The sequence below is a fragment of the Ambystoma mexicanum genome, chromosome 5q, assembly GCF_040938575.1.
Source record: "Ambystoma mexicanum isolate Mex_15411 chromosome 5q, UKY_AmexF1_1, whole genome shotgun sequence".
Taxonomy (NCBI): Eukaryota; Metazoa; Chordata; class Amphibia; order Caudata; family Ambystomatidae; genus Ambystoma; species Ambystoma mexicanum.
Genome location: NC_090933.1, coordinates 789697999 through 789713142, shown reverse-complemented (window position 1 = coordinate 789713142; position 15144 = coordinate 789697999).

The following is a 15144-nucleotide window of genomic DNA, read 5'->3' as shown; positions in this document are numbered from 1 at the left end:
TCGCTACTGACCATTTTGTTCATGTGGGCAACCTACAGATTTGGGCCTAGGGTGTCGAAGCCAGTAAGGAAAACAGGGAACCCAATGCATTTGCCAAAAGAGGACACCCCTGGGAATCCACAGAGGTCTGCCTTTCACAAATTGCCCCAGTTTTTATTAGCCCCAATCCCCGACAAAGTGTAATATTTGGTAGGGAAAAAACACAATGTTCACTTTGTCTGGGCTTCTGGGTAAAACATTCTGGACCGCTTCGCGCAAGTCAGACCTCTGTGCATTCCCACAGGTGTCCTCTTTTGGGAAATGCATGGGGTTCCCTGTTTTCCTTGCTGGCTTCGATACCCTAGGCCCAAATCTGTAGGTTGCCCACATGAACAAATTGTGTTGTGGTGAAAGGCTTGGGGATACCGGCGGGTTACCTTTTGCGCCCCCAGTAGGTGCACCCACACATGTGAGGTACCTTTTTCGTCAGGACACCTGTGGGAACGCGAGAAGGTATGACATCTGTTGTTGGCGATGTGTTTCGGTGAGTGGACACAGAGAAATGTCTCTGAAATTGGCTGGAAATGAAGACAATTCTCAGACATTTCGCTCTGGCCACCCACCGAAACACACCGCTAACAACACATGGCCTCCCTTAACGCGTCCCCACACATGTCCCGATGAAAACGGTCAAGCCTTTCGCCACTGCCCATTTTGTTCATGTGGGCAACCTACAGATTTGGGCCTAGGTTATCGAAGCCAGCAAGGGAAACAGGGAACCCCATGCATTTCCCAAAAGAGGACACCCGTGGGAATCCACAGAGGTCTGCCTTGCGCAAATTGCCCCAGTTTTTATTAGCCACAATCCCCAACAAAGTGTGATATTTGGTGGGAAAAAAAACACAACGTTCACTTTGTCTGGGGTTGGGGTAATAAATTCTGGGCCGCTTCGCTTGGGGGGCTGTCCTGCACTCCTCCCTGGGCTCAGGCATCCCTTCCTAGGAGCAGATATCTGGTCCCAGGGAGGGCTGCATGACATGACACCCACTCCATTGTGGGTGGGGGAGACGGGGTCACTACCCCGTCCCATTAGAAAATTCCCCGTCCCTTTGGGGTGCCCCACAGCCCCCCCTAAAATGCGTTCCACCATTTTCCATTTTTTTCTTTGTTTACGAAACTTGCCTTGGTGCAGAGGGAACATTGGTGTGCCAATCTGGCCCCGGGGTGCCCAAACCTTACTGCCCCACCCACTGGGGGGCCTGCCCCACAATCTTTGTGGGTCCTCTCCCCCAGCACCCCAAATGGGTGGCAGGGGCACCTCATGCAGGCCTTCCTGGGCCTCCTACAAACGACTGTGTGAGGTACACCCCGCTCCATTATGGGTAGGGGGGAGAGGGCCTCCAAAAATTGTGGGACAGGCCCCCCAGTGGGTGGAGCAGTAAGGTTTGGGCACCCCGGGGCTAGATTGGCACACCAATGTGCCCCTCTGCAAAAAGGCAAATTTAGTAAACAAAGAAAATAATTCAAAATGGCAGGCTGCCCTTTAGCGGGGGCAGAGGGACCCCATACACCACCAGGTAATTTTCTATTGTGAATGGGGGTGCACCTCTCCACCCCCACCCCAATCGGAGGGGTGGCGCATCTCACGTAGCCCTCACGTGGCGGGGGCACCTCATGCAGGCCTCCCTGGGCCTCCTACAAACGGCTGCGTGAGGTACACCCCCCCTTCATTTGGGGTGGGGGGAGAGGGCCCCCAAACATGGTGGGACAGGCCCCCCAGTGGGTGGGGCAGTAAGGATTGGGAACCCCGGTGCCAGATTGGCACACCAATGTGCCCCTCTGCGCCAAGGCAAGTTTTGTAAACAAAGAAAAAAATGGAAAAGGTACACTACACTGTAGGGCGGGCTGAGGGGCACCCTAAACCACCAGGTCATTTTATAATGTACTGGGGGGTGACCCTCTACCCCCCACACCAAATGCAGGGGGGGCATCTCATTCAGCCCTCCCTGGGGGCAGATAAGAGGGGGGCATCTCATGCAGCCCTTCCTGGGGTCAGATGCCCCTTCCTAGGAGCAGATATCTGCCCCCAGGGAGGGCTACAAGGGGTGCCCCCATTTCCCCTTGGGGTGAGGGGGAGAGGGCCACCCCCCTCAATCCCACCCACAATTCCCTTTTCCTATTTTCATATTGTTTTTGTTTTGCCCCCTTCCCTGGGGGCAGATGTTCAGCCATCTGCACCCAGGGGGGGCCTAACCTGCAGGCCCCATCCTTTGGGGGGCCTGCAGACTAATTCCTGGTAGCCCCCCCACCCCCAATTGGATGGGGGCCCACCTCATGTACTCCTGCCTGGGGCCATAAATCTGCCCCAGGGAGGGCTACAATGGGTGGTCCCATCTTTCCACTTGGTGTGGGAGGGGGAGGGCCACCACCATTTCATGGGGGCAAATAAATACCAGGCCCCCCACCCCAGTTCTATTTATTTATTTATGTATTTTTTCACCCCTTCCATGGGGCAGATGATCAGCCATCTGCCCACAGGGTTGTGCACATATGTGCCCCCATGCTTTGGGGGCCAGGGGGGGGGGAGGTCTGCTTACTGTAAGCAACCCCCCTCCCCCACCACATCACAAACGGATCCCTGGTGGTCCAGTGGGTTGCTGGTCACGGATCGAGCACTCTGCACCGATCCGTGACCAGCAATGCCTCATGTAGATGGTGTCCTTGGAAAAGGGAGTATCTCCCATTTCCAAAGACACCATATTCGCTAATATCCCTGGTGGTCTAGTGGGCCCCAGGGCCCCAAACCCCCTCCTACCGCCCCCCCTTCCCTCGACTTTTTTTTTTTTCACCCCTGGGGCAGTGATCATCTGCGCTGTGGCCCCATGCTTTGGGCGGATCCGCGAAGGAGGTCCGCTAAAAGAATATAATTCATGCTTTAACTGCCTATTGCTACAGCTTTGGTGAGACAGGCCGGCACTTGGGCCGCTGATTAAATGTCGTTTCTGCTTGTCTCCAAGGACTTTGTGAGGGAGAAAAACCATGCATTTCTGTACTGTTTGGAATTCTTGTCTGGGTTGATCTTTCAACATGCAGGCTGTGGCCTCGCACCGTGTATGAGCTTTCAGAATAAAATACATTTTGCAAGGCATTAGACAGACATGAAAAAGCAAATGGCGGATATTATACAAAATGGACGCCCTCTGGTCATACTGACGATTCTGTGTTTGCAATGTTTGTCAAATGATGCGATTGGTTTCTGGCCAACATAATATACATACTATACATGATTAGGGTCATTTCTGGACTAACAACCCTGTGTCACTGAACTGAGGGTGCTGTGTAACACACAGTAAAATGATGATGCCTGTGGAGTAGGTGAGGCTCCACAGTCTCTGAACACAAGAAAATGTTAAACACACACAGCAAAACACATGTAAAAGTGGGGAAAAGGCTCACACTCTTACCAGGTGAAAAAATTAAATCCTAGAAATCCGGCAAAGCAGCTGAGGGACTCTAGTAGCTAAGGGAAATTAGCAATTTTGGAGAATTCTCCCTAACACAGGAGGAGCATTGCCGGGTGAGCAGAGCCATGGAGAGTCAATAGGAGAAGAGGCGAGGTATAGCACAAGAAGGAGAGAAACCTTGGCAGTCGAGGACCTTGCAACAAGCCGTAAGCTCCGACCGGTGAGTGTACCAAGACGCGGAACAACGAAACACCAATGTGTAAAGCAGATAATGAACATTGATTTAAAGCGAATCAAGCATTATTACGAATGCTGAATGAAATGAAAGTAAAGTACTTTTGAATACCAAATGAGATGATAGCAATATTAAGCAATTCTGAATACAGAACAGAGTGAAAGCAAGTTGTGGGCACTTGTGAATATTGATCATAGTGAAAAAAAGATTGTGAATCTACCAAATGCAAAGAACTATATTATAAAAGAAACAAGCATGGGCACAAGCCAAGAGAATTCTAAAGAACTGTCTGACATTAGAAAGCAAGCATTGGCAAAGCCAAGGTAAGACAAGGAACTGTATCTAATGACAAGTTCAACACTGGAATGGAATCGCAATCACTAACCTGCCTCACATCTAGACAGAATATTGGAATGAGCAAGCGCCACACTTCGATGGTATAGTGAATGATAGCAGGCATCACACCTAGACATAATTGCAAGGACAGCAACGCCAACTAACCAATCCACTATCAGTTTCATCCCTCTGCATACACCTCTCGGACTCTAACCAAACACACCCACAAGCCTAAAACGCAGCAATCTGCACAAACTTCACTATACTGCAACAACAAAACAAACCGCACATAGACCTGCACAACAGCACACAACGACTACCGACTATAAAACACCCCATGCCCAGCCAACGGAGCCACCGGGCTGATGCTGCCAACAGCACATCGCTGCTATCTTTCACTTTTCCAGATTACTCCCACTAACTCACCCCACCCTCCCTCTTTCAGAGCCGCCAGAGCGCCAGGGGACCACTCCGGTGGTGATAGTGCACAGTACAAATATCCTTTAACATTAACATTAACATAGCAGAATTTAGACAGTATCACTAATAACGTCACTGTGCCAAAGTCCAAAAGTCTACCATATAGCTTATCTGTGTCATAATTGCATTTAGAAAGTGCATTTAGAAAATGTTCCCTGTAGCATAGTTGAATTCAGAGGTGTGCCTAATAGCGTGCCCTGGTTGAATTTAGAAGCGTGCCTAATAGCGTGCCCGGGTTGACTTTAGAAGTGTGCCTATTAGCGTGCCTTGGTTGAATTTTGAAGTGTGCCTAATATCCTCTCTGTGCAAAATTGAATTTGGTTGCCTAATATTCTCCCTGTACAAAGTTGAATTTAGAAGATGCAAAAGGTGAAGTAAGTGGATGGAACGCGTGAAGTATGTGGATGGAAGATGTGAAGTATGTGGATGGAACGCCTGAAGTATGTGGATGGAACGCCTGAAGTATGTAGATGTAATGGGTGAAGTATGTGGATGGAACGGGTGTAGTATGTGGATGGGACGGGTGTAGTATGGGGATGGAACGGATGTAGTATGGGGATGGAACGGGTGTAATATGAGGATGGAACGGCAGTAATATGAGGATGGAACGGGTGTAGTATGTGGATGGAACGGGTGTAGTATGTGGATGCAATGGGTGTAGTGTGTGGATGGAATGGGTGTAGTGTGTGGATGGAACGGGTGTAGTGTGTGGATAGAACGGGTGAAATATGTGGAAGGAACGGGTGAAGTATGTGAATGGAACGGGTGAAGTGTGTGGATGGAACGGATGAACTGATGTAAAATGGGTGAAGTGGATGGAACGGGTGAAATGGTAGAACGGATGAAGTAGGTGAATGAACGGATGATGTGTTTGGAACGGGTGCAGTGGATGGAACGTGTAAAATGGGTGGAACCAGTTTAAGTGGTTGGAACATGTGAAGATGACGTATGTGGATGGATGATGCATGGAGAAAGGATAACGTGGGTAGAACGAACAAATGGAGCAGTGCATAAAAAGGTTGCAGTGCATGGAATGGATTGGAGTGCATGGAATGGATTGGAGTGCATGGAATGGATTGGAATGCATGGAACGGATTGGAGTGCACAGAACAGAATGGAGTGCACAGAATGGCGTGACGTACATGGAATGGTTTGGAGGGCATGGAACGTCTAAAAGAGCACTGAAAGGAACGATCTGAGTGCTTGAAACACTCATAATGCACGGAACAGTCGGAGTACATGGAACGGATGAAGTACATGGAACTATTGGAGTGGGCTCGATCTCAAGCACCTACAGTGAACCACAATATTCACATCTCCACGCTTACTCTCTTCTTTACACCACCACTCAAATAGAACACAGTGATAGTATGACACCATACGGTATAGATGTTCTCATACCATCATCTGCCTCATGCTCCCCATGAAACATCTAAACACTGCTGGTTACACACCCTCCAGCCTAGGCGTTCTCCTCAGGCCTAACGCAGCCCGAATCGGTCTGTATTACAACCAGCCAGAACAAACACATACTCCTGATCTCCCAACCCCACACCTATAGCTAAAAAGCAGCTATCACACGAATGCCACACCAGCTGCACACATATCCGGTTCTCACACGCACCTTTTGACTCTCTCTGCTCTCTCTACTGACTTAAACTTCGGTTCCTGAGGTCATTCAACCTACCAGCGCCTTGAGACTATACCAATGGTACATAAGGCGCTATATAAATGCAAAGTAACATAACATAACATAACATATTATGAGGAAACCCCATTGGCAAGAGCCAGGAGAAAGTGTAACAAGGGCATTGTGAGCAACCAAGCCAACATACAGTGTCAGGAAGGTGTGACACAGTTGGATAAACCAAGGAGCACAGTCAAGTTGAAAGAGTGGCCTAATGTTGATGGGAAAGCAGCAAGAGAGGGGGACAGGTTGCATGACCTGTAATGGGTGGACTGTGTGGTCTGACAACTTGTGCCTAGACCAAGTGCACCCCTGTGTGGAAAAGCCACTGAAAACATCCATAAAGAAGCTTGTGTTTATAGTTCAACCGACTTTTATATGTTTTGAAATCAAGAAACAGAACTGTTTATGAGAACTAGTGGAAAAGAGCAACATTATAAAAGCTGGTAAGTGCCCCAATGAATTGTGTTGTTTTGAAAGGCTACAAGCATTGAACTCTTGGGGAAGGGAACCCCTGTAATTTGTGAACTGTTTTGAACGTGGAGAAGAGGAAGCTGATTGCAAGCCATGAGCTGGAAGAAGCTCTGAATATTACTTTGAACACTATTCATTTTGATGCTGACATCCCAGCACACATTGTATACAGTTAGAAGGGAGATCAAGCAAAGGTTTTGGGACAGAGACAGACATTTGCTTTGGACTTCCTGACACAAACTATCCTTTGTTTTCTTTAGGTAGGGAAATCCCGCCTTAGTATAGGGCAAGATAAGCCTTACTCAACCCTGCATTTTGAGTTAAATAAAACTTTGAAGATAAAACTTGACTCTGTTGTCTGTGTCTGCTTCTTGATGCCTTCACAGTACTTATACCTGAATATTTCCTGAATGGTTTGATCAAACTCTTAACATTTTTCATGATTTTGATTGCATTAGACTGCAATTCATTTTGACCCTCCGTTTTCTGCTCTGAGTATGCAGACACGTCCACGAGCATTGGTGAGCAGGCAGCTCTTGCCAAGTGAAAATCAGCTGGCACATTTCCCAGACTGTGGCTGTATCCAGCCTCAGCGAGAGTAATGCCCTGCAGCCCACAGGGTTACAGAACAGCTCTGTGCTTCTGATACCCGAATTGTGTTGTTTTATCTCTCTAAGCTCTGCATGTAATTCTTGCTTTTTCATTATTTTGTAATCATGAATAGCTTCCAACTTTCTATCATCTTCAGACATCATCTTGAATACCTCATCTAACCAATGACTGTATGTCTTTAGAGTATTGACATCTATGGCCCTCTATTTGTTCCCCCCACCTAGTGTAGCCAAAACATGTAGAGCTCGTTATCATCGAATTGACAAATTGGTTGGTTTAGTTTGTTTGCCATACCTTTGTTTCTTTATAGTGTTATATACTGATACATATATAATTGTTCTTTATTGAATATCTTGTGAACTCTCTATTTGAATGCTAGTAACTACATTTCATAACTACTGACTGGAAACGGTTGATTGGTCTGCAGGGGGCACGAGGGTTTCATAAATAGGACATTCTCTCTCCTTTCATATACTTATCAGCCTTGTGCCAAGGATATGTTTTCCCCCACACCCTGAATCGTTTTACACACATTTCACCTGCTTATAATGATGGTTGCTAATAAGGTGTGCACGTATAAAGGAAATCTCCAGTTGACTCAACAAGAACTGTGTTGCCATATGGGGAACATATGTGTCAAAGCTAATGTGTATTGAAGCAAAAGCGACTCCAATGATGGTACAGACAGTAGCAGAATATTTGTTTTGCTTTTGAGGAACTGGCACTGTTCCTATGTGAACTAACAGCAAGTTCAACAAGACATTATTCAAACATGATCTTAGCAAAGGAACAGCTGATCTTATGGACATATTCTGGGTTTGCGGCAAGCAAGCCTCCATGCATCTCCCGCCGTCATGGAAAGGCCTTTGCTCACAAACTTTCCTGCATTCAGCAGTTTAATGGATCCTGATGCACTCTTGTCTCTAGTAAACATGTGAAGACCATAGACATCCCAACCCCCACAAGTGAGGCGAAAGACACGCGCAATCAGAAGACACCGCCAGAAATGATCTAATTACCAGTCCAAAGAATCTTCCAAACTTTTGAAAGCAATTCCAGACAAATATCGCCTATGTACGAAGAAAGAAATGTTTGTGGCCTCCCTTTTGGTGCCAGATATCTAGGCTGAAGCCAATGCCAAATGGTTGCAGATAGTACAGTGGGAAATGATCCAGTTGGTGAACAATACAGAGCAGAGTCTAAATTTAATAAAGAGTGAGCTATTAGCAATATGGCTGATGACCTGCAGAATCCATACATCTTGGACTTGTTGACAGCCATGGAAGGGGTTTCTGTAAAAAAAAGGTTACATAACAAGGGCCCTACAAAACTTGAATGCAAGAATGGAGACAGAAGCAGGAGTGGATACTGATGGTTGGTTCAACATCATGTTCTCCTGGGCCCCAACCTGACTAGGATTAGCGGTGAAGATATTGTTTCCTATCATACTGTTTCTGCTGTTAATGTTCTGCACGTGCCAGATGGTTCTTCGATGTTGCACTAAAACTCTCCCAAACAGTGCCATGATGATGTTGTCTATAAGGGCAGGTGGAGTTGCTCCTACCACAAGGCATCAGTATATGCAAACAGACATTCCATATGGACCTTGTACGGTAAGAATGTAACATTCTATTCATTCCACTGGGAAATTAACTTCGCCCACCAGACGCAGGCAATTATGTGGAGCACTGGATCAACTTTGCTGGGGATAGAAAAATATGCCCAAGATGGGGGAAATTTACATCACGTGTGCAGGGTATGGCTGCCCAAGGATAATGATTATAGAATAAGGGAAGTTGCTGATCTAGTTAATGGAGTATTTATGAAAGGGGAATGTTTGAATGCATGTACAGCACCCATAAACGGCCAAACAATTCAAGCTAAGAAAAATCAATAAGCGCATAAGACAGAGAAGGTGAGCGGCTCTAGAGGGTTGGGGAGCGCTCTTGGGAACAACACATGTATTTCTAAAGTAGTTATAGAGGCTTAGGTAGGCCCAGGTATAGGGCATGGGTGATATTGCATAGCAGTAGTGAAATATAATGTGTAATGTGTAACAATGATGATACAGACCCAGTGCCGGGGTATGGGACATACTGAAGCATCACCATGTTGGAAGTGAGGCCTAGCATTTTGTATTTCCTGTTGGAGGTGTAGTAGTGTGGCATAATCAAGAGTACAAATAATGTTCCCTTTCCCATGGCCCTGGGGTGAAACTGAGAATAGGAGCAATGTTTAATTGTATCAATCTCTAGGCCTGTGGAACATAATTGGAATGCGAACGACTGTTTTGTCAGTCAGGTATTTGGCCAATCTGATTGGCCTCTTCTTGTCTTCCATTCAGGCCAATTTCCTGGTCCCCCTGCATTACATAGGGTGCTCCTGAGACTAAATATTCAGGCACTTTATGCAGGCCTAGGTTTTGCCAGCTGGATCTCATTTTCCACCATTGCAAGAGAAACATTTCTCTGGTAGGGAAGACACATAGGCCCTTGGAACAGAAAGGCTATCTTTTCTACTCTACTTACAGGTTGTAACTAGAATCAGACACAAGTCAAAGGGAATGGGGCACACTTTGTGGCACAACTTTAACTTGGGGGCTATGGTTTATGCAGGAGTCAGCCTGGCATATATATATATATATATATATATTGTCTGGAACTGATTGCAGGTTCATTTGTAGTAAGATGTTTCACAATAAAGTTCTTTCATTGCATGGTGTGCCTGTTGATGGACAATACAGTGGATATTGGTTACATCCAGAAGCTGGATCACACTCACTGGGGACACTAGTGGACCTGGCAATACTCTTCTGTTATTTCTGACTGCAATAGCAGATCAAGGTGCAGGTCAAATATACCTGGTCTCCTGACTCTAGTGGTGGATTGCTATTCCCGGCAACAAGTGGACCACAGTGAATGGAGGCTCCATCACTGTCTGTTCTTGGACCAACAGGATGGGTGAGAACCGCTGGGACTGGACGTGTTTGCATCACTTCTGAGCACTCAGTTGCCAGACCCCTTTGCCAGGTTGACAGATGAGTTTTTTCAACAGTGGGGGCGAGGGAGGCATTATGCATTCTCGCCATTTGTGATGATCTCATGAACCCTCCTGCAGGCACAGTTTGTGGGCATGCCGTTGATTCTGATTGCCCCTCTTTGGTCAGGGAAACATGGTTCCCAGAGGTAATATCAATGTCCATCCCTCTACTGATTTTTTAGCCTGCCTTTCCAGATCTTCTGTTGGATCCAACGTTGCACCCTTATCCTCTGATTATGCAGGGGTCACTGAAGCTAGAGGCCTGGTTGGTTTCGGGGGACAGTGGAACCTCAAGGGTTTTTCGCAATCGGCTTTGTCTTTCATCCTGCACACCTGGACACACAGCACAGCCAACTCATATGAGGTGGTATGGAGGCATGGGTACTTTCCAAGGGCTCTGGGTGCCTTTAGAGCAGATGAAGTTCAGGTAGTCAATTTCCTGGCATGGTTGACTACATCCTTATCTTATTAGACAATTAATGTCTATTGCTCTGCAATTTTATGTAGGTATGTTTTGGTGGCAGGTTTTCCTTTGGGGAACATCTATTGATTTTGAAAGGGATTCTGGTATCTTTTACCCATTCTGGGCTAAATGTTCTTGCCTTTGGGACAGTCATTTGTTTTGGCTTTGTTTAGAGGGTGGCCTCCTAATTCTGATATTTCCTTGGAAACCGTTTTAGCCAAAATGTGTGACCCTCATGGGTTTGATCTCCTTGAAGAGGGCGAGAGATGCTCATGCTTTGGATTTCTGAGGTAGATTCTTCTAGCCGGAGGCCATTCGGTTTTATGTTCACCATAGGACTTATTTGATTCTACTATTAATTATTTTCTCTCTTTTGGACTTTCCTCAATTTTGTATTGTGCATTGCCTTCAGAAGTATGAGTCAGGGGTTCTTCTGATCAACGGTTTGTCTTCTTGTATAAGCCTTTTCACCCTGTCTGCTCCCACACTTTGGCTCTTTGTGTCGCTTGGGTTATGGACCAGGCCAGGGTGGAACACTTGTGTATAGGCATGTTATAAATGCCATATCATATCATATCATATTCAGCCAGGGGGACTATGGGCTGTAGGGCCATATGGGCAAGAGCAAGGTTGGAGTTTATTCTGTGGGCAGCTGGCTGGCCTCGTGCTTGCAAGATTTACAGATTTTATGGTAAACCTATTGTGCATGCTTTAAGGGCTTTTTTGGGCCAGCTTTGAGTGTGCAGAAAAGGCAGCCTTCGTGCCATGCCTTAGATTGTTGATTGCTCTTAGCTTGTGACGATGAGTCAGGATCATATTAATGACAGAAAGGTGAGTGTTATCCCTCCCATGAGTACAGTCCCTTATAATTTTGTTTGTATATTCTACAAAGGGAGGTTACTCCGGACAGTCTTTTTCTAAAGGAGAGTCTGGCCCAGCTGTATGGTCGCGTGGACTGTGGACGGCACTGGTGATGCTTCTTTTTCTGCTACCAGGTTCTTTTGTGAACCACTGATGGTGTTGCCAGATAGAAAGAGGTGCTGAGATGGACATTAGCCTATCCCACCCCCCTAGGAGCTTCCAAATAAAGCAGACCCCATATGAGGCAATATACCCTACAAGGGGGAGCCCTATACATCCTGAGATACCATACAAAGACCCTGCAGTGCATAGAAGTAGGTGCTCAGCGCTAGAAATGTCCTCACCCCACTACTCAGTTTTGTATTAGGCCTAGAAAGGACAAGTTGCAGGCTCGCACTGCTCATGTTCCAAGTTCACACTTAGTTACAAAGCCCAATTTCTGCACAACATGGTGGCTCCGCTTAAATCCTGTTCCCACGGAAGTCCATTTCCCTCTCGTCTTGTCAGTGTTGCGAATAGTTAGTATCACCTCAAGGAATGTGCCCTGCGAAGAACGTGAGACAGCACCAGGCTTCGCGCTGCGTCCCTTCATCTCCACTAACCTGCCATTGGGCCTCTAACCCCGACCCAGCCAGGCCGTAGCGAGCCTCACACTACTGACTCGACCCCCACACCTTTGAATTTCTGATAAATCCAAGACCCCCAGGTCCCAATCTCCATAAAGTGTCCACCAAAGATTTAAAACCAAAGCAACCATATTTCTTTCTAGAAGCAACACACGTCCCCTGTAAAATGAGGTACCAGGATGGGTAAAACAGAGATCAAACCACAGAGGGGAGACATTGGGTGCGAGAACTGCGGTATCAAGGAAGCCCTGAATGTGTGGGTCAGAATGACTGTATTTTATCCTTCCTTCACCCTGGCACCACTTCCCATGCTAACCCAGGTGCCTGCCACCATGAAAGTATAGTCTGTCTCAGTTGTTTAGTTTAGATAGGAACTTTATAGTTTATGCATGCCCTAACCTTCACCATGAGGATGAACCCAGCTGACCCATGTGGGGCCATATCGACGGGGATGACCCAGCCAATTACTGCTTGGCATCCCCTATGGATCAAGCCCATATGTAGGGTGCCTCCAATCAATGATCCCGGATTTCACCCTATGTTGTGATGTTTTTTCAGGTTATAAGCCATTGTTTGCGGAATGTAAGACCAGAGCACTCTCGAGCAGCAGAGTTCTTTGCTGGCACTTGTATTTTGTACAAGTAAACCTTGTTATCCTTGCAAACCTTATTTCCCATGTGGGTTGCATTTACTCTGGACTGTGCATGTAGATGGACTTGCCTTCATTAGATGACCATTTTATAAAAGGGATTGGAGCGGGTATGGTATTGTTGCCTCGTCTTCTTACTACTGTTGAGTTAAAGAAAGAGAATACACTGCACAATACTACCCTCATGGCAAAATAGAATCCTAATTCTCTGTCCTGATTCTCTGTCACAAAATAGGAGCAATCGACATTGCCATAACTTAAAAAAAGAATTACAAATATAAATAAATTGAAAGGGCCCTTTGTCATTATTTGGCTATGTTTTCACAGGGTTTCAATGCAGTCTTCACTTAATAAGATCTGGTGTCAGATTACATATTTTGCTCTGGTGTCTTTAATTTCTTTACATATTTTGCTCTGGTGTCTTTAATTTCTTTTACAACAGTGCTGGAAACTTTGGCACTGACATTTCCAGAGACCTGCAAGTGAAAAATGTTTATTTGTCACTGGTAATTTGCACAATTTCTCTCTATTGATACGAAACTGCTCTGCAGCGGTAACTTTTTGCAGTCTCCGGAGTGTGATACAAAAGTAAATGCTTAGAGAGCTCAATTTACATCCACAAACCTTTTTGTTGAAGGTCCTGACGCGCTGACTGGCAAGGACACAGCCTACAGAAAAATACATCACATTGCAGAACAGAAATGGTTTATGTGCTCAAAACAATAGGGACACAAGTCAGATAACGTTGTGCATGAATCAAAGCAGTTTGCACATGGGATGCAGTTTTAGCGGCAACGCAAATACAGTTCGAATGGAATTGCAGATACACCGGTACATGTGTACATGGGCAAATATATGACGAAATTCCGTCAGCTGATTTTATAAGAGCTAAAAGTGCCCACTAACGCATCACATCTTAAAGCTGGGTATGCCATGTGTGTGTGTACACTGCAACATGTCCTCCATCTGCTGCCTTTTATTAGTATTAAGTGGCAGAAGACGCCTGCCAGTAAAGGCGGCCATGCAGGTAGAGCGCGTCCACGTTCTCATTAAATTGATTCAATTATCCGCGCTGACGGCGAGACAGTGTGCTCAATGGCCCTTGCCATTCTGTGGCACTGCCTGGCCGTGGCTCTGCTTGCATTATCTCTTCAAGGACTCAGACCCGGGAAGCAGTCCTTTGGCTTTGAAACTCTTCGTTTCTTGACTGCAAATGTGCACTCTTCGCAATGTCAAGATTGATAGTCCAGCTGCTAGAGATAATTGCTCAGAACCTGGCACACTCCAAGTACTAAAATATGAAAGGGAGCATCCTGAGTATGAATTACACTTCGTGTTATGGTTGGTGAGCTCCATTTCCGTGGCATTAGAGCTGGCACCTCTCAGGTGTATTCCCAGGTGGTCGACATTTCATCTCCTTGTTTTATCGGCAGGGGGCTGACATCTCTCAGTCAATTCCCTAGTGGGTGGGTAGCTGACTGAGCACATGAATATTCAAGGGATAATTAAAAGGTTTCTGAAAGCAGCGTGCATGCTGGGCATAGCGAGGGCACGGAATGCAATGATATGTGAGCTGCGGGGCGCCCCTCAGCTTTACACTGTGCTGTGTATTATGAGGCACCGAACGCACCAAGGAGAATGCTCAGAAGACATCATTCTAAAAATCAAAACATCTACTGCAGTCTTAATAAGAGAACTGTTAACTTTGTTGTTATCCTCATGGATGTCCACTGTGCTGTGTCCCAAGCCATAGAATAGAAACACAACTCAAGTGGTGTAACCTAAACATCACAATAGGGTGCCTTTAGGCTAAATATGCAGGGTTCTTCCCAACAAATGGTACTTTATCACAAAAACAGAATAATACCGCAGGACTTCATTGACAATTGCAACAACTGTCACACTATTCCAAAATTTATCCTGATGAGAGCACCAATATGGAACATAACAGGGGGTGCCCCAGCTTGCAATTTGCATAAACAGAAGACAGAAGGATAGGATGAAGTTCTAACTGCAACTGCCTAGGTTCCCTATAATGCTAGGTTGTGCTGATGTACCGCTTATCTAATAGCAGACAGGATAAGGAATGGAAAAAGACCACACTCCTAATATGCGGCTCTAGCAAGATTCGGATTATGGGACAACCTCCTTCCTAAAATTCCTCTGATTGAATTGATAAGTTATGTTATATCTTTTAGATCAATAGTACACATTAGATTGGGTCTACAGGTCATTAAAA